This window comes from Amborella trichopoda, chromosome 4 (assembly GCF_054954075.1).
Source record: "Amborella trichopoda isolate Santa Cruz 75 chromosome 4, AtrichopodaSantaCruz75HAP2 v2.0, whole genome shotgun sequence".
Lineage (NCBI taxonomy): Eukaryota > Viridiplantae > Streptophyta > Magnoliopsida > Amborellales > Amborellaceae > Amborella > Amborella trichopoda.
The window spans coordinates 18940906-18963189 of record NC_142339.1 but is presented as its reverse complement, the minus strand read 5'-3'; positions in this window follow the sequence as shown (position 1 = coordinate 18963189).

Below are 22284 nucleotides of genomic sequence, written 5' to 3'. Positions count from 1 at the left end.
TTTTTGGGAAGTGGGACCGCATTGTAGGATTACTGCTTCCCCCCAGTCTGAAGCATATGTGCTTTAGATAGGTTGAGATTTTGGGGAGCCGCACCTTTGGTGTCAGTCACGATGATGGTCGCGCTGATCACTGCCTTTTGATTGCCTCAACTGTTGGAGCGAGAGTTTGAGCCGGAGGATTGCTGATGAGGGCTTCCATGGTGCTTGAACAATCCCTCGATACGAACTGCCTTAGAGATGAGCTCCGACATGGAGGGTGGATTGGATGCCTCGACATGTAGGGAGATCTCGAGAAGCATGTTTCATAAGCAGGTCTAGACTGCTTCCTTCTCGGTCATGGGAGTTGCATGAAAGGCCGCCAACTCTCTCCATCTTGTGATGAACTTGTCAACTGGCTCACCAGGGTCTTGCATCAAGGTGAGGAGCTCGATGGTTTCCATGTTCATTTGGACTTTGTAGAAGCGTTAGTAGAACAACGGCTCCATTTCTTGCCAAGTGTGCACCGATTTTGGTGGCAGCCGAGCATACCACTGAAAGGCTGGTCCTTCGAGAGTCTCGACAAACTGGAGGAGGAGGAGACGTCCATCAGTTGCCATCTCTCAGCATGCTGCTTAGAAGTGGGTCGTATGCTGGTGAGGAGACGTGGTACCATTGAACAGGGAGTTTCCTTTGTTGGTCGTTTGGGGGACATAGCACCTGGTCAATGTACGAAAGATACGGCTTTTGGTAGAGTGGCGTCTCCTACATTCCCGGAACATTGTTCTTGAGGCTATGGGCCACCATAGCATCTATGTAGGTTTCAGAGACCACGCGAGAAGAGGAGTTGTCTTGGGAGACCAGAGGGGGAGTCTACCTAAGAGCTGTGTCCTCACCTGTCGGGGAATCGGACGAAGAAGGGGACCTGGAGGCCTCTAGGAGCTCCATCTTTTCGATAATGGCTTTCAGCATTTCCTTAAACTTTTTCATTCGCTCCTTCTGAGCATCGTTCGGGTCATTGATCACCATGACACTGACCATTTCTTCTAGAGGTCAGAGTCAGGTGATGCAGCGGACTGCCGAGGCTGGCATGTTGTCTGTGGCAAGTCAATCTGGAGCGGCTCAGCTTGCCCCAATTGGACTCGAGCTTTGTATGCCGATCTTGTGAGGACTAGTTCTTGACGGTCTTGGGACCGTGACTTCTAGGTGGTGATCACTAAATAGTATTCCTGCACTTGCTTGGGCTCTGGAGTTTGAAGAGGGAAGAAGGGATTACAAGGTAGGAGGTCATCAAGGGTGGCGACCTCAACTGCCTTAGAGGTTTCCCTGGTCAAGATCTGCAGGCCTCGTTTCTGCTTGATCCTGAGGAGGCTGTGGACCTCATTCCAGAACCGAGCTTGAGACCTGAACTGCCCCATTTTCTTTGAACAAACGAGGGCCATGTCTATCAAATGGAGCAGGGAGTGGGGTCCAGGGATGGAGGGCAGCTTAGGTTCTTGTCTTGGAGGCTGGAGGCCTCTGTCTGACATCAAGCTGTTGCCCCAAATTCCTTTGTGAGTTCCTGGTGTTTGGTTGACCCGGGGTTGGCTCAAGATGGTACTCTTAGGGAAGAACTTTGAGTACTAGGTCTTGAGGTGCTTGCCTGGCATCGGGGAAGTGGCAGAGGAAGAAGCTGGTTCGTGACTCCGCCTGAGTCTGGATCCGAGAGGGACATTGAAAGATGGTGCATGTGCACCTTTAGGTTAGCCTTCCTAGTGACTTGGGGGTCAGCCCGGGCTCTGTCAATAGGTTCGACCTAAGGAGGCCGAGACCCATGAGCTTGTATTTGTGAGGGACGAGGTGGGAGCTTGTCTCTCACAAGGTGAAGCTGTGTACGCCAAGAGGGAAGATGGAACGGTTGACCCTCCTGTGCTCAAGATGGCATAGAGCTAGCACTGCCCTGAGTTGTGGAAAGCGAATGCATGTCGCATGTAGGGTTCAGCCCGAGAAGGTCTGGCCCTGGATGCGAGCTCAAGGCAACATGAGGGTTGCCCTGAGGTGTAGCTCTAGTGGATAGACCACGAGCCTTTGAGTGTGTGCGAGGGATGAAGACCTCCGCCTCTATGTATCAACCCTCCAACTGTGGAGGTTCAGAGTAGTAAAGGAGCATAGGGGGTTGCTTTGCGGCGAACCTCAAGAACGACGACAGTTTGGTTGCTTTTTGCAGGGATGGATGTGGCAGCCTTTCGGCGTACCGCAGCAGTATGACTAGCAAGAGATTTATCAGTAGCTGGGTGTGCGGTAGCAGAAGTGCTACCCATGCATGGGGCCTTAGTGGAGAATCCATTAGGGCAAGAAAGTGGGGAGGTAGGGACCCTTAAGTCCCCCTCTCATACTAATCCAGGTGAGAACCTGGGAGCCAGATCGTGAGTCCTAACAAAGGAGGGCAGGGAAGGAGGCGTGAGCAACTCGCTTCTCTGGGACAGCCACGAGTGAAGGGATAAAGAAGTCCCCGACCCGGATGAACAGGTTGAACAACCTAGGTGCTATAAAAGTAGGTACATAAAGTAAAAAGGAAATTGGTCAAATAAGAGCAAACCAACTACGGGTAATAAGTCCCCAGTGGAGTCACCAAGCTTGTTAGGTGCCTCGATCTCGCCCTCCAGATCTAGGTGATTTGGTGGCTAGTGTCTCAAGTTTCTAATGATCTAGGGATTTAAGATTGCTCTCTCGAAAACTTACTCTAGGGCAAGGGCAGGTATACCAACCAATGAGAGAGGAATTTTAGGTGGGTTCGAGACTTACTCGGGCTGGCTCGCGTGGGCACCCTCTTAGATCACAAAGAAACCCCCCCAGCTGCTTGAGCTGGTTCGGAATCGCCTCCCTTGACTTGTAATCCTCTTGTTTTTCTGCAAAACACTTATATGGTTAATTTGTAAGAAAAGTGGGTCGAAGGGACCCACCCTTGTCTTAGGGCAATGCACGTTCACATGAGAAGGCGATGAAGTGCGAGGTTCAATGAAAGATAGAAAAGAGAAGAGAGCTTGATGTAAGGGTGAGACTAGCATGACCACCAGAAATTACCGACTCAGAGTGATAGCAAGACTGGTATGGTTCTCAAGACCAGTACGATGGCAATACTTCTCGAAACCAAGGTTAGTGCGTCAGTGATAGGCTACGCCTACCCTCAATCAAGTGAGAGGAGAAAGAGGTTAAGAGGAAAGAACGAGACGGCAAAGAGAAGGGAAAATCCGGACTTCAACAGGTATCGCGGTGAACAATGCAAGGAGACGGCGCACCCCTTGTGAACAGCGTTAGCTCTTAACGAGGCACACAGTGATAGTTTCTCCTAGGTCGCACGGTAATAGGCTCGAGACACAAGGAGAATGGTGACAAGCACCGGGCACGCAGAGGAGGCTCGCTGACGGCGATAAGTGTTGCCAAAGCCCCTAGCGGGTGGCGATAGCTATCGTCGTTTACACTAGACACGTGACAGGGAGAGACCCCTGCTAGCGACAACAAACCTTGCCATCTGGGTTCTTCACCGAGACGTCAAAGCTACGTCTGTGGGCAGCGATGAGCAGTGTCGTCAACAGACTTCACTTGAAGGAAGAAACAGACGAGTAGAAGGGGAAGATTCCGTGGCCGAACGAAGATTTTGCAAGTTTGGAATTTTGGTCAGAATCAAGGATTTCGAGATGGAATTTGCAGTCTGTTCATCGGCTTCATGTGCAGAATCTGTCTGTTAATCATGTACGAGGTTCGGGTCAGGGATGACCCAAAACCATATGCCCATAATGGAATTAGTCTTGCGTCGATCGGGCTCGCGAGCGGCGTGATTTTGTCACTCGAGCGAAGCATGACGCTGCTTTCTTCACAGATTAGCAACTGCTCTCTAGCTTTTCTTCACACTCGGGTATCGTCACGGGGTGTGCCACATATCGAATTGCTCGTCTTAACTAGGCGAACATGCTCACCAAATTTGAGCAAAATCGAACTTAGGATAAGTGAGATATGAGTGTTGAAATTCATTGGTCGTGACTATCCCTTCAATGGTGTACTGTTACATGGTGGATGCACGGGAAAAGCGTGCAGCTTCTTCTATATCACTCTTTTGCCTATAACTTCTTCCTGAAATGTCTGTTTGAGCTGAATCTTGACCCCTGGGGGTTTTCAACCATGCTGGATCCAATGGTGGTAGTCGCACAATAATTTGAGATGCTAAAAATGTAGCTCTAGTTATAGGGGTCCATTTTAGGATGCTAGTGGCTGATTCTGCCAGAAATGTTTCTCAGTCTGTACTACCTTAGACATGTCGGAATGCGATGGACCTTGACTGGATACTCTTGAGAGACCTCATGAAGATCTTGACCAGTTTTGGGGCATTTCTGACACTGTCAAAATTTCCACTACTTGCTAGGCCTTTATTGAGAGGGGGCCCCATGTTGATGAAAAATACCTTCCAACATACACGAGGGTGAGGACTTCAATAAGATCCCTAAAAAAAGTCTCTTCTCCCCCTAAAGTCTCCACAGATGGACCTGTACATTTCATCCAAACGTCTGAGCATCTTAGTTGCAGCATTTCGTGAATCTCCTCAACGTTCATGTGGTCTTGTGGCTAAGAAGAAAAAAGTAATAAAAGCTGAAGGAAATTTTTTGAAAGTTGTCCTTCTCACTTCTCTCAAAGCACAACATTCGGTGGCGCAAGCTGTTTGAACACATTTTTGAACACCTTGGTCTCTGATGCGAAATAAAGAGGAAGCAGGTCAATAAAACCTCAACAAACAGTGGAAATTTCAACAGTCTCATAATGGCTCCAAAACTGGGCAAGATCTTCATAAGCACTTCAAAAGGCCACCTGCCAAGTTTCATCACAATCAGACATATCTATGGTAGTGAACACAAAGAAACAATTTCGGCAAAAGCCATCTCTAGCACTTTGAAATGGACCCCGTAACTAGAACTATATGTTTAGTAGATCAAATAGCTGTGGGACCACCGCTATCGGATCAACACGATAGAAAACCCCTATGAGTCAAGTTTTGGTTTAATCGAGAACTCCAAAACAAAGTTATGGGTAAAATACTAAAAAGGGGTAGGCCGCAAGCTATTCCCATGTGGCTACCCTGCACCAAAACACCATTCAAGGTAGTTGTTTTCACAGTCACGGGCGGTGACTTCGGGGCTTATATCTCACTTTTCTAATTCGGATCGTGCTCAAATTTTGTGAGCGTGTTGGTCTCATCAAGACAAGCATTTCGATAGGTGGTATGCCCCATGACGATGCCCGAGCAAGGAGAAAAACTAGAGAGAAGTTGTTGATCCATGAAGAAAGTTGTAGAAAATTCAGCAGCAAAACACCTCACTCCGGCAGCCAAATCAGAACGTTCGCATACCCAATCGATGAGAAGCCAATTGTATTATGTGTGTAAGGTCCGAGGATATCTCTGATCGGAACTACGCATACGATGAATGGTTGGATTTCACACATGGAGGCGTCGAAGCTGCTGCAAATTTCGGCCGCCAGATTTCAAGATTCCAACCAAAAACTCAAGACGACGAAATCTTCGTCCGGACACGAAATCGAGCTGTGTTTGTTGCAACATGATCGTGATAGCATGCTCAATGCGATTCAGCGAATAGAAAAAATAAAAAATTCAAGGAACGAGTGCATTATCGATCCGAAGTTTTCAAGATTCATACAAAATTCAAGTCTCATGATCATGGCTTAAAAACATGATTCATAGCTGAAAGTTGATATCAAATCAATCGCCATGTCGATCCTTACAAAAAATCTTTCATCTTTCGATCAAACGGGCATCAAAGCAACCCCAGATCAGTCATGGAAGATCATGCAAGTTCTCAGGTAGCAGTAGGGACCGTTCTAGAATTTCACACATTGTTAGGCAAGGGCAAAACGGTCTTCTTGCACCCATTTTTAGAATTTCTTTTAATTCAATTTAATTGTAATTATCTTCAATTTTAGGTAGGTTTTGGGCATCCACCCATGTTTGGGCTCAATTCTATATAAACATGCAAAGCCTAATTGTAAAACAACATTGAGTTCAACTTCGATTCATTCAATAAAGATTCAAATTATTACTTTAGTGGGTGGTGCATCTTGGAGAGAGAGAGGGGAGAGAGAAGAAAATGATCAATACCACTCGATGAGGTAATTTTCTCTCTCCTCCTCTTTTCTCTCTCCTCTTCTCTTTCTCTCTCCTCTTTCTCTCTCCTCCCCTCTTTCTCACTCCTCTTTTCTCTCTCCTATTTATCTCTCCTCCTCTCTCCTCTCCTCTTTACTCATTTACCTTTTTCTCTCTCCCCTTTTCTCATCTCTATCTCTATCTCTTTCTCTCTCCTCTTTTCTCATCTCTATCTCTTTTTCTCTCTTGCCTTCATCTTTATCTCTTTCTCACCTTTCCTCATTTGGTTTATCATGCCTCTATCTTCCTGCTTCTACTTCTCTATTCATGCGTGGCATACCTATCGTTTTGTGTGATCCTTTCCTATTCATGAGACAGGAGCAGTGAGATGGGCTTTATTCGGAATGGCGAGTCAGGCCTCTATCAAAATTCTCTCTCTTCTATCTTTAGTCACAGGCAACACGAGCCTAGTGCCACCTGGATTCTCTTTCTTTCTTCTCTGTTGTCCTAGTTGGTGCAAGCCTAGTGCCGCCTGAGTTCTGTTTCTTTCTTCTCTTCTGTCCCAGCCGGTGCAAGCCTAGCGCCGTCTAGGTTCTCTTTCTTTCTTCTCTTTTATCACAGCCTACGCAAGCCTAGCACTTCCTGGGTTTTCTCTTTTTCTTCTCTTCTTTCCCAGCCTGCGCATGCCTAGCGCCGCTTGAGTTCTCTCTCTTTCTGCTCTTATGTCACAGCCGACCAAGCCTAGCGTCATCTAGGTTCTCTTTCTTTCTTCTTTTCTGTTGCAGCTGGTGCAAGCCTAGCATCACCTGGTTTCTCCCTCTTCTTTTTTTATTTCACAAGTGGAAGCCATCGTCGTCTATGTCCTCCTCCTCCTTTCCTTCCCTTCTCTCTCTTTTTATTCTCTCATGGTTTTCTATCCTACTATGTTTATTCTTCTCTTTTATCTTCTTCTCTTCTCTTTGTTTGTCTCTTTCTCTTCTTTTCTTTCTCTCTCTGATCTCTATTCTTTCTTTTACTCTCTCGTTTGATAAAGAAGGGTTGAGACTGACCTTCAATGGTAGTCCTGTCATCTAACAACAATGTTGTTGTGTCGGTCATAGTTATTGTCCCCACTTTATTGCTACAACAGACAAGTCATTGTGTCTAGCAAGTCGGTATTGTTATAGTGGTCTAGTAGTAACTTTGTTGAGTCGATCTGAGCTACCGAACTTGTTTTACTACCACGACAGGTCAATTACCTACTAGTTAGGTCACTGTGTCGATCTCACCACTCGATCAAATTCTTCTCACCCCAATCTTCATCTTCTCATTCTCCTCATCTTTTGAATGTGCACATCTGTGTACGTTCACCTGCAGGCAAGGTGTGGTCCTTTGACCCACCTGTCTTGTAACATTTTCCATAAGTGTGGTATTGCAGAAATAAGAGAATACAAGCCAAGAGAGGTGATTCCGAACCAGTTTTACGATTGGGGGGGCTTTCTTCATGATCTAGGAGGGCGCTCACACGAGCCAGCCCGAGTAAGTCCCAAACCCACCTTAAGTTCCTCTCTCATCGGTTGGTCTACCTGCCCTTGGTTTTTAGAAAGGTTCCCGAGAGAGCGATCTCAAGTCCCGGGTTCCCCTGAAACCCGAGATGTGTGCTGCCAGATCATTTAGATCTAGAGGGCGAGATCGAGGCACCTAACCAGAGGGTGGAAAGGAGCAAGAGGTTATTTTCATTCTTGTTATAGTTCCTTTTTTGAAAAAGAATGTCCCCATCGACTTAGACGACACTATTGCTGCAAGAGGCGGTGATGATTTTAGAGGCTGGATCTCTAGCTGGGACTCATTTCAGGATGGATCTATCTTTTTTTGTTTTTTGTAGCTACAAATTATTGTAACCACAGCTTTGTAATCGCTTCTTTGTTCATGAAATAAAATCTTCTTTTTTAGTTTGAATCCTCCTTCTCTGTGGCTTGTGCTTCTTGCCCTTTCGTTCTTTTACTTCGCTCTTCTCTCCTTTTGTGCTCGGTTCTGGGATACGAAATGGACTAGGAGACTTGTTTTGCCCCGAGTTGGGTATGCCGACTGTCTGGCTTAAAAGGTTTGAATGCCCTTTTAGGTTTTCATTCGAGCCTTTAGGGTGTGCGCCATTTCTGGTTTTCGTAAGGACCTGATTTATTTATTTTTTTGCAGTTTTAAGGTCATACCGTCGTGACCATGGGTGGCATATTTTTAATGTCCTACAGTCAGGACATGCGCTAACAGTTTAGCAATCATGAAGCTTGGACCTTGACTTAAGGATAATACTTTTTCAAATATCTCCTATTGACTAGTGGCATAGCCTCTTCTCCTTCAGAATTGACCAGCACGTAAGCTCCATTGGGAAAGGTCATTTTCACCACAAATGGGCCTTCCCATTTTAGTTCGAATTTTCCCTTAATTCGACCATGAGGGACGATAGGTCTCCTTACTGCTAAGACCAATTCCCATTTCACGAATGATCTTATTTTGATCGATTTGTCAAAGGCTCGCTGCATATGATTCTTGTAAATATCAACGCTCAGTTGTGCTTGCAATCTCTTTTCATCAAATGTATCTAGTCTTGATAGCGAAGGTTAGCTCGTTCTTCATCTATCATTTTGTAGTGGAAGGCTATCCTGAGGGAAGGCAATTGAATTTCTACAAGCAACACAGCTTCACCCCCAGATACCAGGTAGTAGGGGGTCAACTGAGTTGGGCCACTGGTTGTAATGCAGTAAGCCAATAGAATTTTAGATAGCTTTTCGTGCCAATCTCTTTTAGTACCGGAGACAGACTTTCTCAGGCGTCGCAAAGAGTTCTATTAAGAGCTTCGGCCAGACCATTAGTTCTCGGGTGGTACATGGTCAAGTATTTCCATGCAAATCTGAATTGATCAACTAGTCTGTCAATTTGATTACTTCAAAAATGAGGGCCGTTATCGAAAATGATTTGGTTAGGCACGTCAAATCTGTATATGATATGGTGATGGACGAAATTGGCCACTACAATCCCGAGGACTTTCTTAAGAGGGACCGCCTCGGCCCATTTGGAAAAGTAATCATTGGCAGCAAGTATGAATATGTGACCCGAGGAAGAAGGTGGATCAATGGGACCTACGATGTACATGCCCCACTGAGCGAAAGGCCAAGATGCCACTATTGGGTGTAGAGGTTCAAGAGGCTGCTAAATGAAGCTTGAATGAATTTGACACACCGGACAGCTCTTTGCGAACATAAGGGAGTCAGTATTCATAGTAGGTCAATGGTAGCCTATCCTAATGATTCTGTTGTACAACTTAGGACCAAACTGGTGCATTCTGCAAACTCGAGAATGAACCTCTTTGAGCACGTTGTTGGCTTCTCCCTGATCTATGCATCTAAGATGCATATCGTTGTAGGAGATTTAGAGCAGGGTATCGTCATGACACATATATCGTGTGGCTGACCTTTGGATCCTATTTCTCTCAATAGGATCTTCAGGAAGCTGATTATGTTGCAAATAACCTTTGATGGGGGCATGTCAATCAGTTACCGGCTCTATTTCTGTGCATGTTGCAGATAAGCCTCCGTGGTACGTGCTCAAGAGCAACCTCTTTGAATTCGGCCATCAATGACTTGGCAGTATTGAAGTAAGGTTTGAGATTTTCTTTCCTTACGTTGCATACCCCTTAGAGTTGTCTAATTACCAATTCTGAGTCCCCATAGACATCCAAACACTTCAGGTCCATATGGAAGGCGATCTCCAAGCCTATGATGAGTGCTTGATACTCGGCAATGTTATGAAACTCTATCCCTTGGAGGGAGAAGGACGAAGGAAGAAGGCCGTCACGGGGGGTAGAGAACACTGCACCCGCACCTCCTTTCTCGGACTGGAATGCCCTGTCAAAATGCATCTTCCATCCGCCCAAGACTTTGACGTGGAAGACCTCTTTGTCTGGTAATCTATCAATCAAGGGGGTACCGACTAGTAGAGGATGCGCAGCCAGAAAGTCTGCAAGGGATTAGCCCTTGACAGCTTTTTGTAGCACATACATGATGTCGAACTCCATGAGAAGTAGTGACCATTTGATAGGTGGCTCCAGCATTTTTGAGACCGAAGGGCTTCACTGTGTAACAAAAGACTCCCTTCAGAGTTAGGAATGCAGTAGACACTTCGTCTTTTGGGGCCATCCTTATTTAGTTATAACCAGAATAGCCATCCATGAACGAGAATGCTTGGTAGTTGACGGTTGAGTCAATCAACAACTCTGTGAAGGGGAGTGGGAAATCGTCTTTAGGACAAGCTGAATTCAAATCTAAAAAGTCAATACAGATCTTGATTTATCTATTTTTCTTCTTGACTGACATGACATTAGCTAGCCAATTTGGGTATTTGACTTCTAGAATGAAATGTGTCACCTTAAGCTTGTTGAATTATGCTTCGATCTGGATTTTTAAATCTGCTCTGAGCCTCCATGATTTTTGCTTGACCGGTTTGGAGGATGGATCAATCCCTAGTTTGTGGACTGCTACTAGGGGATAAAAGACCCAGCATTTATTCATAATGCCAGGAAAATACATCTCGATTAACCCTTCGAAATTCTGTGTATTCCTTCTTTTCTTCAGGAGGCATAATGGCTGAGATAAAAGTTGGCTTTGAGTCAGTTTCGTCGCCCAAATTTACTTCTTCTAAGTCATCAGTCGTGGCTTAGCTACTGCTTTCTAAGACCTCGGGGGCTTCTTTTATCTCCTTTTCACAGAGGGAGGTGGGTCGACAGTCTGCCCTTGAGTTTCAAGTACTTCGACTGTCTACCCTATGAGTGGCATTTCTATTTTTTGTTTCTTTGGTCTTTAAGCTCGCAGACTCTTGATTGATCATATTACTCTCTATCCTCACTTGAGGCTCTAGGGGAACGACTTCCTTAGCGGTAAGCTCTTAAATGGGACAGTGGCAGTTCTTGTGACACTAGCACATGTGAGATTTGGTCGGTGAAGAAGAGGCACGAGGGTAGGCTTGGATGCCTCAGGTAACCAAGGCCTTGCTTTTGATTATGCTGAGACGTCGTAGTTTTGATGATAGTAAAGGGTGCTAACATCCCTTTGCCATCATTTAGCCCTTAGTTGTTAGCTAGCTTGTAATCCATCTTCTTCATGATTTGATGGGCCTCAGGGTTGTATAAATCCCATCCGAGTATGAATTTAGCATCTAGAAGAGGATTACTTTGTGAGTTTATCTGGACAGTTGTTTCTTGAGTTTTTTGGATGGAACTCGGTAAAGGAGCGGGCATCGATTTCAGGGGAGCAACTTCCTTCATCTTAGCTTTTTCTTTTCTTATAGCCTCCGTTTGATCAGACAAATCTTGTGTCTTCCATTGATGCTATAATTGAGACCTGTCCTTGAGGGTCATATTGCTGATCAAAGGTGTCAATGAAGTCGTGAATGGCAGAGGATGGACCACTTCTTGCTTCTTAGCAAGCAATTTGAGCTTCAAACACGGAGGTTGGAAAATGCAGGGTCTTTTGGGAATCTTGCGTGTGGTAAGCCTGGCTTATGAGCGTGGCGCCACCTCCTCCCTTTTCAAGGATTGGGATAGGTAGAACTTTAGGGATTTGTAGGACTTTTGAGGGAGTATTGCCGATGTATAGGGAAAGAGCGAAACCAATTCACACCATTCTTTTCCATGTGCAATACCTTAGGTATCTATAATACCTTGAGCTGCTTTTTGGGACAGTTGACTGTAGGAGTGGAGGAAGCGTCATTCTTTCCCCTTAGGGGGATTGGAATGTGCAAAACCTTCTGGTCGGCTTTCTACTTTTCTTCAGTCATGTAACACTTCGAGAAAGGGGATGGGGATATGTAACACTTTCATATCATCATTAGTATGAGTAACCATAGGTATCAGTGGGCTCGATTCTATGGCTTTCTTTTCATCATGCTCGCTATGAGTTTCCACAGGCGGGGATTCTCGCGTGGAAGGAATAGAGGGTGAGGCTTCCCCTTTGTCATTCTGACATGGTATATTTTTCTGGGTTATGTGGAAATTCCCATCGACAGGTGTCAACGGGATTATCTTTTCATAGCTCTTCTCCTCTTGAAAGAGATAATTTAACAATCCCGTCATGTCTTCTGCGTCTTCACGAGAGGATGGTGCAGCCTCTCTTAGTTTTCGGTCCGAGCTGAGTTTTACATGCAATGCCAGCTCTTGGGAGCATATTGGGTTTGCAAAATAATATTTTGCATCAGCATAGTGTGACTCAACGACGGGAAATGTCCTTTTGTCAGCATAGATTGTGTGTTGCCTTCCGTCCCGGCTATATTTGAAACATTGGTGAAGTGTGGATGGAACCACACCATGATCATGTAGCCAAGGACGACCCAGTTGGATGTTGTAAGAGATGTCTGTGTGAATAACATGGAATAACGTGGAAGCATTCAAATCCCCAATTTTAAGCTTGAGACGAATGGTACCAAGTGGCCTTTCTCTGGACTGATCAAATCCTTGAACTGTCAGGCTTGTAGGCTCAAGCTACTCCAGACTTAACCCAATCCGAGTAAGAATCCTTCGCGGCATAAGGTTTACTGTTGATCCCCCATCTAGCATGATGCAATTGACTTGACACGCATGTAGCTCGTCAGTCATGAAGAAAAGTCGATTGTGGATTTTCTCTTCTAGTTGTAGGTCATCGTCTGAGAACATGATAGCCATGCAAGTTTTGAGTATTGCAAGGTCTACCTCGACCCGTTTGACTTATGTTTTGTATCCTTCAGGGTTGGAGAGGGCCTATACCTGGGCCATTCGAAAGTCTTTAGACAACATAAGGGCATCATAGATACTCAGGAGAGCTGGCAGTTTCCTCAGGTGCCCAATCACATCATATTTGACTTTGTCAGTCTCAGGAAGGGTGATTCCTTGGTTTTCCACTAAGTTTAAAGGGGCGGGTGGCAATGGGGAGGTTTTTGAAAGGGAAGGGTTTGCTACATCCATCAGGGAAGAGTCAGATGTAGTGGGTTCATGTAGTGAAGAGTGGCTAGACTGCACGGCTGAGGCAGGTGTAGGCGAGGCAAAAAATGGGTGTTGCGATGGTGTAGAAATTTTAGTGTGGGAAAGCAAGGTGTCTGGGAATTTCAAGAGAGCGGGTGGTTTATGGATGGGAGTAGTCATATCCAAATAGGGGATCAGTGGTGGTCCAGGATATTTCAGAATTTTAGATGGTGCAGGCCTCTGGGTCATTTTTAGCCTTCTTCTTGACCGCATCCATATTTGGTCAATCGGTGTTGTTATACATCCTTGGTGAAATACCAGCATATGGCACCCCTCATATGTTGAAGGGCTCCCTTTTTTTGAGTTTCCTTCCCTCAAGTCGAGTTCGAGAGGTCATTGGGGCTCCATTACTGCTAGGCTCGAAGCTTGAAGTCCTTGGGGCCATCGATCAAATTGAATGGGCTCAAGATGGCCTTGGTGCCATATCTCTTTCATTTGCTCCTGACGGCCTTGGGGTTGTGGGTTGGATGGAGTGAGTCCATTTTCCTATACTTCGATGATGTAACAATGAAAAGTGTTGCTGATTTCAGGTTCTTCCATCTCTTGCAATGAATAGAACCGATTTTGTTTTAGTAGGTCCTTTGAGGCTGAACACTTTAATCTGGGCTTTCGGAGCGACACTCCATCCTCTGTCTATTTGAATCTCAGATTCCAGTAGACCTTCTCTCAGAGTTGGAACTGACCTTGATTTCCTTCTCGACCGGCTTGTCCTACAAAGATGAGGGAAAAGTTGATCAATTCCTGTAATGTAATGACATCCAGGAAGAAGGGAGCTCGTACTCATCCTTGGAGGCTTAGGTTCGCCTAGAAAATGGGAGTGCTGACTGGTCGTCTTTGAGAATATCTTACCCCGAGGCCTAGCTTGCATGTATAGAGATGCAGGAGTAGACAGGATGGTGCTCGAAGGGAATTTCTTCGAGTACCATGTGCTAAGCAGCTTCAGGGTAGTGAGGGGCATGTTTCATGCACATTTCATTTTTCCACTGGCAGAGTCATTGGAACTGCAACTATGTGCATGGCCCGTAGCAGTGTTCAAGGTGATTTGTAACCCAACCCCTCGTGAAGTGGAAGGCTAGTTATTCGAAATACCTGCCTGTTTAGTTGGAGAGGCCATAGGGCCTTCAGCATGCATGCGCATTGTTTTGGAAGACTTTCGCTTGCCCTAAAAATCCTGTGCTCACTTGGTTTCAACCCTTGGGCTGCCCCGAGCTGCGAGATTAATAAGCGGTGCATTAGTGGTCTGAAGACCACTTGTGATGAGTTCAGGTCTCAAGGGACCCGAAACAAGTGAGGAGACCGAGGTAAGGTGTTTCCTTTCATAACTCGTCACAGTGATGGTTAAACCATCAATCGCGATGAGTATAAATGTGTGCGCGGTGGCTTTGAGGCCGTGTGGACAGGAATAGGTTGCCAAAGTGAGGTGTGCGGTGATGTGCTAGTATCAGCGATGCCTTTGTGAAGTGCAGATGGGGTTACCTTTAGGTTACCCGCTGAGGCGGTGGTCTTATTAGGACCCACCAGGGGAGGAGTGGTGTGAGGATCACTTTTTAGCTTACGACTGGCGGGATGCCCACCAGTTATAGAGTGCTTATGCGAGAAGGTGGTTTCAGAGTCACCCATGCAGATGACTTCAATGGATTTCCCTTTGATGTCGAAGAAGGGGGAGAATGAGTTCGACCACCTTTTCCCCTAATCTTCCTAGCCTGAACTAGGATGGTAGGGCCAGCTAGGCCACTTGAGGAGGACAGGGGAGAAACAGGATTAGCCAGTCTTCTTTCAATGGTTGAGGTCACAAAAATGGGGATGATGAAGTCCCCAACTTGGAGGAAAGAGGAGTAATAAGACTCTATTGCAGTTTTAGAGATAGAACAAAGAGAGATGTTTGCTTGAGATCAGTCCGAGCCAACTATAGGGTGGTGTGTCCCTAGTGGAGTCCCCAGTTGGTCGGGCCTGATTTTTCTTCACGCGTACAGCAGGGAAAATCCTCTCTCAAAAAACCGAGCAGGGTCCGCGCGTGCTGCATGTTTGTAAGTGTGCACATGCAAGCTCTCCTATGCACAAATAGTGATCAATTACCTCGTCGTTTTGGGGATCGGGACACAACCAGGCAATTTGCCGTCTTGGAACAATTATGAAGCCGTCCGACTGTCTGCCAGCGCGGTTTAGACACAGACTCTCCTCAAGTTGTTTAATATGTCGCTTCGTTATCTTACGTTGGAAACTGCAATGTGGATTCGATTATACTCCTCTATAGTAACTCGCTCGAACAGGGTCTGGCTAACAAAAAGAATGGATGAGAAAGAAGGATGACAAGAATCCCCCTATTCACGCAAATGCTATGCGCTCAGGCAATCAGGACAACCGAAGGATTAGAACTCTCTTAACTATCGTCTCAAGAAGACTCCTCCAGACTAACTGAGGGAGAGAACGTATGCGTCTCTCACAACTCAACTCGACTGTACAGAGAGGTAGTTAGAGTAATGGTCTGAGGGTTAGAATCCTTTGGCTGACTCTAAAAGGTTTTTGATTGAGAGCTAGATGTTATGTGAAGCCGCAGACATGCTACATTTACGCAAGAGATGGAAAGGTAAAAGAAACGGGACCACGCATCTTTTCGCGGGCACGGGTTACTACGCGGGGCAAGCAACAAGTGAAGAAAGAGAAAAAAGAAAGAAGAGAAAGAGAGGGAAAACGAAACTGTGTGACTAGGGTGGACTAGGGGTAATTTCCCTCTCTAGGAAAGTTTTCTCTCGCTTCGAATCTAGATCCAAGGGTTAGGAGCAAGAAGACAAGTGGAAACAAGCTTAATACCTTTATTTTGTTAATGCATGATCCGGCATTTTTACGATTGACCTAAGCTTGTTTATATAGAGGACCCAACGAACAGGGGTGGATGCTCAAAACTAAGCTAAATAAAAATTAAAAGAAATTACAATAAAATCTTCAATTTAGGAATAATGACCAAAATTTCCCTCAAACCTTTTTGTGCTAATGATGAAACAATCCCTCTCCGAGGGGTCTTTTGCTATTGCCAGATCTTGGAAGCTTTTTTTATGTTTGTGGCGGTGATTGAGACGACGGATCATCGTAGTCTTGATGCTTGTTTGATTCTAGAGTTTGATGTCTTTTTTATCATCTTGAGGTAGACTTTTTCTTGAGAGGTAGAAATCCGGCTAGATCGTGAACGTTTGGCCATCGCTGTAATGCAATCCATGGTGTTTGGAGTCTTTATTTTGATTGCAAATTAAAAATGAGACTTCCACAATCATTTTGCACTAAATTTTGTCTATTTTGGTTCTTGCTTGAAGTATTTTCTGATTTTGAGAGATCGTTGAAATAAGGGATTCCGAAGATTGGAAGATCTTTCTTTCTTCAATCTTGGATTTTGCAATTTATTCGACCTTAGATTGAGCATAACAATTATACCAGCTTGTAGCCCTTCGTGATACGGTCTCATCAGATCTGTCCTTACGATGATCCGATGTACAAATCTCGAGTTTATTGCTTCACGACGTTGGAGATGTCTTTTCTTCAAAAGCTCTAAGTTATATGGTTTTGAGCTCATCTTCTCTTTAGAAAAGCTTTGATTCTAGATCATGTCACGACACGTGCCATATGTCAAAATGACTGGGTTATCGAGACCTAGCTTGTGTACGATTTTGAGCTTGCTCCGACTCCAAATGAGCAACATGTGGATGTTTTGCGTGTCATCCTGAGAAGTGAAGATCACAGCCTCCATGATTGGGGACTGGCTTGCTGAGGCCACACTGCAATAGTGTATGACCTACCCATTCGAGGTAATTTGAGCCCAGAATATTCTTGAGAGGTCCGATTGAGCCCAAATTTGGTCTTTAGGGGTTTTTCGATATTCTAGAAGCAACGATGATAGTCTAATACTATTTTGAAGCCCCTAGCATAGGGCTATAGTTGTAAGGTCTCTTTTTTGTATGATGGTACTTTTTCCAAGGTTGCCTAGTGTTAGGCTTATTCTGCAGTATTCTCTTGGTTTGGCGGTGTCTTGGGTACCAGCAGGACTAGATCGTCATAGGCTCTCTCCTTATTTGTATCAAGGATGTAAGCACGTCAAAAATGACGTACAACAGTATGATGCATATTGAAGCCTTGAGTAGGTTTTTTCAGTGTGATGTTCGTCCCCACAGCTAAACCAGAGATTGTTGGCTTAGTTAAGAAAAAATGGCCTTAGGCCTACAATGATCAATAAATGCCTTAGGCCTCCAATGATCAATAAATAGAAACAAAGAAAATAGTAGCATTAGTTAGATCACTATTTCTCAAATTATTCTTGTCAATGTACTTATGGTTCTTTGTGCTCATTTCTTTCATTTTGCGGGTCTGGAGATCTTAGGATCTCATTTGAGCTCTTTGGCCATGTGAAGAATGTTTACCTTCCAAAGAATTACTACACTTGCTATACTATGTTTGACATGATGGAAACATTTTCCTCTCTATATGATTGCTTCAATTATCTTGTTTCAGCTAATGCATGGGGATCATTATGTCCTTTAAACTCTCTTTAGGTTACCTGCTAAGTTACTTGATGTGCCTATTGTACAGGTTGTATTCATTGTCTGAGCCTATTGTTTGGAATGGGCTGCCCCTCAAATGGCTGGGGCTTGATTGATGACATTGTTGAATGGTTTAGGTGGGTACTACTTGGATGTAATTTTGAAGCAATAATTAGCCAATAAACTTTTAAGTGACTGAGAAGAAAGAGATTAAAGAAAGATTTGTAGAAAGAAAATGTTTTATGGTTATATTCATTTGCAGTTTATTTTTATTACACCAGTATCACACACATTAAGCGAAACAAAGCTTCTGTGCCTTTTATTTATTTTTTAGCCAACCTGCCTAAATTTCTTCAATACATGAAATTCAGGGTAAATAATCAACTATGGTGTTGGATGACGTTTTGATATCGACACCGAATGAGCATGGGCAGAGAGAGTTTGTATACTTAGAGCTGTCTCTCTTATTTTGTTGTTTTTTCTTCTTTTTTTTTATGTATAAGGATGTTTTATGTAAACATTCGGGATACATCTCTCTCCGATCTGGTTTGGTGTGTTTGATGGTGTTGTTTGATCTATCTGGATAATTATTTATCTCTCTCTCTTTGTGGGTACGTTGAATGTGTGGTTCTAGTATTTTTTTAATTTAAAGGGGTCTTAAATTTTCTAAAAATTAATTAGCAATTTTTTTCTTAATTCAAAGCTTCAATTGAAAAGTCTGAAGAGAAAGTCCAAAAAAAAAATTATAGGAATAATTGGGCTGGGTCAGGCCAAATAGGTCTAACAGAACCTTTTTCGGTCCAGACCAAACCTCCGTATGCATTTTCAAGCCTTTGCAGGTGGGCCTGAAGAGGAAGTTGGAAAAGAAAAATTCAATTGAAAAGTCACACTTCAAATCTTCAATTGAAAAGTCTGAAGAGAAGATCGAAAAAAAAAATATTTTATAGTAATAATTGGGCTAGGCCAGGTCAAACCCAATAGGCCTAACATGGCCTTTTTCGGTCCGAGCTGGCCTGCAGCATGCATTTCCGGGCCTTAGCAGGCAAGCTTGGTCTATGTATGAAATTTCAGGCTTTTAACGGGCTGGGCCTTATTGGGCCTATTTTCGGGTCGGTCCGAATCAGCTCGAACACAGCCTGTTGGTAGCCCTAACCATGCCCAAATAACTGTTGTAAAACATCGTTGCACCTAGCTGCCGCTCACTGGCCTAGGCCTGCCTGCCTAAGGGCCGAAAACCCCCTCTAAATTTTTGGGGTCCTTTCTACTAGGCCTCCTATGCTCTAGGCCCCCCGGCCGGGCTGCCTAGGTGCCGCATGGCATTTTTTGGAATGCCGCTATAAACTATATAAATAAAATATTGAAAATAAAAAACGACTAGCACAACAGTTAGAAATGCTTCTTCATAAGATTTTGTTAATTTTTAAGGTTCGGTATTAACTTATGTATTATTTTATAATATTCAATGTATAAATCTAACATTTTTAATAATTCATATTTTATTTTATTTTTGTCTATTTCATTTAGTAAAGATTGTTTGTTTTCCCTAATAATGATTCTATTAATTCATATTTATGATTTTAAACATTTTTTTACCCCTTTTTTAAGCCCTTGTTCACCTTTATTTATTTTGGGGTATACCATGCTCGGCTGAGTTCCCGGACGGAGCCAAGGGCCAATACAATTGGCCGAGTTATCTGTTCACTGACTGATCATACACCACTGACTAAATTATGAAACCAGAAATCTCCTTTCTAGGTCTAATTTAGTTCAGAAAAGTAGCAGCTCGAGGATAATACCCATCTATTAAGTCTCTTTATAGCTATGAAAATCCTTATGCGAGTGGAAATGGGGATAAGCATAATATCACTCTATTGACTTACTTCCCTTTAAAAAAGTTCACTATGACGTATGAAAAATCCCTAATTTTATATGAAAACCGGGAATCACATAAGCAGTATCCATAACTCAATACTGTAGCAATGGAATCCCAAATGCATCTATGGACTTACTAAATATCAGTTATTGGTATAGTAAGAAAATAAGGCCATTGATGCCCTGTGAGAGTTAATTTGATCCACCATAAAGTGTCTATGTTCTTTCAGTGACAAAATGTTTATACATGAACTACAAAAAGGAATTCACAAAGAGCAAAATTGCAGGAAGAGAGTGAGACAGGGAGGCCAGAAACTCAACAAGAGAAGGCGTTCGGGTGGTGTTTCTCTCTCTCTATGAGCCAGCGAACATGGAGGAAATCATCGATGGCGCACGGGATGCGAAGGGGACCGCTAGCTTGGAAGCCATAGACCTCCTTCGCCTCTTCAAGAAGTCGCATGAAGAGAGGGTGATACAGATAGTGAATAGGGATCACAACTCTTTGAACCGGCTCCTCCCCTTCTACCCCAACCTTCACAGCTATGCACCCTTTCGGCACACCGCCCTTTTCCTTCTTCATCTTCTTCTCGGCAGCCATTAAACACTCTGCTACTTCTGCCCCAAACTCCATCCACTCAAACAGAGTCACCCCTCTCTCTATAGGGTTAGAAGAGGAAGAGAAATTCAAAAGGGAAATGAGAGATGGGGAGGAATAGGGAGCTAGAAATGGAACCACAAAAAATAGAGCCACTCTAGGGAGGGTCGAGGTATGAAGAGCGTGGTAATGGAGATGAGCATTTTGTGTTGGGCGAAGAGAGAGAGGGAGTGGGAATTTATAATGGGGGGTGGGGAGGAATGGTCGGTTTGGTTTTGTACGTTTGTACTCAACGGAACCGCATCTCCTTCTTCTTCAACCAGCATTTGGGAATTCGATTTATTCAAAAGAAAAGGTGATGGATGACGGGCCAGATAACGCCTGGGAGGCATCGTGCGTGCACTCGCATTAAAACACATTATGTATTTTATAGCATTCACGAATCAAACTGCCGGTCCTAGATTCTTAATCTATTGCCTCTCTTGTCCCATCCTTTTCCATCCCCGTTTACAACCGCTTGAACCATGGACAATTCTAAAATGCTTAGTGCGTCAAATTGGCGAGCCAGTTTTGATGGGCACAACTGACTCAAAAATATTTTTTGAATAATCTTTTTATATGATAAATTTTTTTTATATGGTAAGGTTTGAGAATATTTTTGCATCAATTAATTGTCGTGTGAAAAGATGTATTGCCAAGAACTCTTTTTTACGGAAAATAAACCTACCCTAAAGGAATTAACAAGTTGTTTGAGACTAGGTATTTTTTCAAAACTTGTTTATACATCAAATACTAAATATACAAATTTTAATATTTATAAGCATTTAAAAAAATGGCGAACTGGACCAGACCCGACAGGTACTCAAGAACTGTTAAAGATAAAATACTTTACTTTAAGTCTTATTCATTTCAGTATATTAAAGATTGTGTATAATTAGAACTAGTAGTCATCCGTAGCTATTAAACGGTAAATTACATGACTTGAAATCTAATAGCGGGTGATTATGAACTTGTTACGGATAATACGGGTATATGATAATAAAAAATAGGCAAAAAAAAAGAAAAAAAAAAATTCATAACGAAGGTGACAATGGACCCGAGACCCAACGAAAAAACTTGGATCCGAATCTATTTGGGACTCAGTCCAGGTCTAGCCAGACTCAACCCATACCGGACCGTTTGCCACCTCTACAACCATGAACCAGCCCGTTTCCAATATATCCGTGTTATTAAACCTAGGTTTTAACATGTTCCTAGATTTTGGGGTTCCCGAAAAGGAGGTACCCCTTGAATGGTTTGAACCGGTGAAGTCTGATACAAAGCGCCGTGTCAAGATGCGCTGCCCTAAGTCTAGTCTTTTAAAACAGTTGTGGGGCCCAATCTCTCCTCTTTCAAAAGAGCTGCTTTCAGTACGGAAAAGCAGTGAATAATCAACGATCCAGATTCCATCGTGTGAGATAAGGAAAAGCATAGAACCCCTTTCAAATTGCGCAATAGAGGACACCATACTTGTTCTGGTACAACACAGGTGTATGTGTGTTCTTAATTTATTGCTAGTCACAGGCTAAGTGGCGCTGGAGTCATTATCGGAAATTTGGGGCGAAGCTTCCAAATGTTTTCAGGCCCTCCATATTTTGGTAAGATTTCGGGTTGGTTTCTTACAGCTATTCTTAGCTTTCGACTTTGCTCCACTGTTGGAAAGAGCAACTCGGGCTGGGTGATCGTCCCAGGCCTGGGCCAAGTACTCGCCCCAAGTAAGAATAACGGTGGGCCAAGTTCTGGACAAGGCCAAAAAAGTGTTACAAAATAAAAAGAATGCTTAAAATCCAAAAGATAGGAAAATATTTTTAAAGTAAAATTAAACAAGACACTGAATGAGGTTAAAAAAGTAGTGAAAAATGAATTTTGAAAAATCAATTTGTACAGGGTATTTTAGAAATAACCCCAAAAGAATGGAAAACATAAAAATAAATATTCATGACCAAAATACTTTCCAATATTTATCAAAATGATAGAAAACATAAAAATATATATAATATTAATAAATTTCTTATTTTTAATTTTTTATAATATTTTTGAATTTTTATTAAGATTTTTGAGTTGGACGCTCAATCGGGGATAAACGGGCTTGCCACCAGCTCGCCAAGGTGAGGAGTAACAAGTT